General features: G+C 37.5%; 1 non-coding gene and 11 pseudogenes across 1 annotated transcript; all 12 read right to left on the minus strand.

Annotated features, from left to right (window-relative positions):
- The window catches only part of LOC148449986 (5S ribosomal RNA), a 119-nt pseudogene extending 89 nt beyond the window's left edge, over positions 1–30 (minus strand).
- Positions 31–146: 116 nt separating this feature from the next.
- On the minus strand, positions 147–265 carry LOC148449987 (5S ribosomal RNA; annotated as a pseudogene).
- A 116-nt stretch (positions 266–381) lies between these two features.
- Positions 382–500, minus strand: LOC148449988 (5S ribosomal RNA; annotated as a pseudogene).
- Positions 501–616: 116 nt separating this feature from the next.
- LOC148449989 (5S ribosomal RNA) lies at positions 617–735 on the minus strand (annotated as a pseudogene).
- Positions 736–851: 116 nt separating this feature from the next.
- On the minus strand, positions 852–970 carry LOC148449990 (5S ribosomal RNA; annotated as a pseudogene).
- A 115-nt stretch (positions 971–1,085) lies between these two features.
- On the minus strand, positions 1,086–1,204 carry LOC148449991 (5S ribosomal RNA; annotated as a pseudogene).
- A 116-nt stretch (positions 1,205–1,320) lies between these two features.
- On the minus strand, positions 1,321–1,439 carry LOC148449992 (5S ribosomal RNA; annotated as a pseudogene).
- Positions 1,440–1,555: 116 nt separating this feature from the next.
- Positions 1,556–1,674, minus strand: LOC148449993 (5S ribosomal RNA; annotated as a pseudogene).
- A 116-nt stretch (positions 1,675–1,790) lies between these two features.
- Positions 1,791–1,909, minus strand: LOC148449994 (5S ribosomal RNA). The gene has a single exon (XR_015875405.1). It is a non-coding gene; the product is annotated as a 5S ribosomal RNA (ribosomal RNA).
- Positions 1,910–2,025: 116 nt separating this feature from the next.
- LOC148449995 (5S ribosomal RNA) lies at positions 2,026–2,144 on the minus strand (annotated as a pseudogene).
- A 116-nt stretch (positions 2,145–2,260) lies between these two features.
- Positions 2,261–2,379, minus strand: LOC148449996 (5S ribosomal RNA; annotated as a pseudogene).
- Positions 2,380–2,495: 116 nt separating this feature from the next.
- The window catches only part of LOC148449997 (5S ribosomal RNA), a 119-nt pseudogene continuing 114 nt past the window's right edge, over positions 2,496–2,500 (minus strand).

The following is a 2,500-nucleotide window of genomic DNA, read 5'->3' on the forward strand; positions in this document are numbered from 1 at the left end:
GGGCATGTCCAGTGTGGTTTGGCTGTAGGTGCTCAAAAGCATTAAATTTAGACCTCTATTACTTCTTAACTCAAGGAAATTCAATGATAAGTTGAAAAAATTAAATGTAAAATGTAATAGAAAAGAATGTTATGGCAGTATAAAATTACCTACTGCACCTGGTATTCCCAGGTGGTCTCCCATCCAAGTACTAACCAGGCCCAACACTGCATAGCTTCCAAGATCAGACGAGATTGGGCATGTCCAGTGTGGTTTGGCTGAAGGAGCTCAAAAACATTAACTTTAGACCTCTTTTACTTCTTAACTCAAGTAAATTCATTGATAAGTAGAAAAAATTAAATGTAAAATGTAACAGAAAAGAATGTTATGGCTGCATAAAATTACCTACAGCACCTGGAATTCCCAGGTGGTCTCCCATCCAAGTACTAACCAGGCCCAACACTGCATAGCTTCCAAGATCAAACAAGATTGGGCATGTCCAGTGTGGTTTGGCTGTTGGTGCTCAAAAATATTAACTTTAGACATCTATAACTTCTTAACTCATGTAAATTCATTGATAAGTTGAAAAAATTAAATGTAAAATGTAATAGAAAAGAATGTTATGGCTGCATAAAATTACCTACAGCACCTGGTATTCCCAGGTGGTCTCCCATCCAAGTACTAACCAGGCCCAACACTGTATAGCTTCCAAGATCAGACGAGATTGGGCATGTCCAGTGTGGTTTGGCTGAAGGAGCTCAAAAACATTAACTTTAGACCTCTTTTACTTCTTTTCTCAAGTAAATTCATTGATAAGTTGAAAAAATTAAATGTAAAATGTAATAGAAAAGAATGGTATGGCTGCATAAAATTACCTACAGCACCTGGTATTCCCAGGTGGTCTCCCATCCAAGTACTAACCAGGCCCAACACAGCACAGCTTCCAAGATCAGACGAGATTGGGCATGTCCAGTGTGGTTTGGCTGTAGGTGCTCAAAAACATTAACTTTAGACCTCTTTTACTTCTTAACTCAAGTAAATTCAATGACAAGTTGAAAAATGAAATGTAAAATGTAATAGAAAAGACTGTTATGGCAGTATAAAATTACCTACAGCTCCTGGTATTCCCTGGTGGTCTCCCATCCAAGTACTAACCAAGCCCTACACTGCATAGCTTCCAAGATCAGACGAGATTGAGCATGTCCAGTGTGGTTTGACTGTAAGTGCTCAAAAACATTAACTTTAGACATCTTTTACTTCTTAACTCTAGTAAATTCATTGATAAGTTGAAAAAATTAAATGTAAAATTTAATAGAAAAGAATGTTATGGCAGTATAAAATTACCTACAGCACCTGGTAATCCCAGGTGGTCTCCCATTCAAGTACTAACCAGGCCCAACACTGCATAGCTTCCAAGATCAGACGAGATTGGGCATGTCCAGTGTGGTTTGGCTGTAGGTGCTCAAAAGCATTAACTTTAGACCTCTATTACTTCTTAACTCAAGTAAATTCATTGATAAGTTGAAAAAATTTAATGTAAAATGTAATAGAAAAGACTGTTATGGCAGTATAAAAATACCTACAGCACCTGGGATTCTTAGGTGGTCTCCCATCCAAGTACTAACCAGGCCCAACACTGCATAGCTTCCAAGATCAGACGAGATTGGGCATGTCCAGTGTGGTTTGGCTGAAGGAGCTCAAAAACATTAACTTTAGACCTCTTTTACTTCTTTACTCAAGTAAATTCATTGATAAGTTGAAAAATTTAAATGTAAAATGTAATAGAAAAGAATGTTATGGCTGCATAAAATTACCTACAGCACCTGGTATTCCCAGGTGGTCTCCCATCCAAGTACTAACCAGGCCCAACACTGCATAGCTTCCAAGATCAGACGAGATTGGGCATGTCCAGTGTGGTTTGGCTGTAGGTGCTCAAAAACATTAACTTTAGACCTCTTTTACTTCTTAACTCAAGGAAATTCATTGATAAGTTGAAAAAATGTAATGTAAAATGTAATAGAAAAGAATGCTATGGCTATATAAAATTAATTACTGCACCTGGTTTTCCCAGGTGGTCTCCCGTCCAAGTACTAACCAGGCCCAACACTGCATAGCCTCCAAGATCAGACGAGATTGGGCATGTCCAGTGTGGTTTGGCTGTAGGTGCTCAAAAGCATTAACTTTAGACCTCTATTACTTCTTAACTCAAGTAAATTCATTGATAAGTTGAAAAAATTAAATGTAAAATGTAATAGAAAAGACTGTTATGGCAGTATAAAAATACCTACAGCACCTGGGATTCTTAGGTGGTCTCCCATCCAAGTACTAACCCGGCCCAACACTGCATAGCTTCCAAGATCCGATGAGATTGGGCATTTCCAGTGTGGTTTGGCTGTAGGTGCTCAAAAACTTTAACTTTAGACCTCTTTTACTTCTTAACTCAAGTAAATTCATAGATAAGTTGAAAAAATTAAATGTAAAATGTAATAGAAAAGAATGTTATGGTTGTCTAAAATTATCT

The sequence above is a fragment of the Taudactylus pleione genome, unplaced genomic scaffold (genome assembly GCF_031769625.1).
Source record: "Taudactylus pleione unplaced genomic scaffold, aTauple2 ptg001270l, whole genome shotgun sequence".
In the NCBI taxonomy this organism is placed as follows: domain Eukaryota; kingdom Metazoa; phylum Chordata; class Amphibia; order Anura; family Myobatrachidae; genus Taudactylus; species Taudactylus pleione.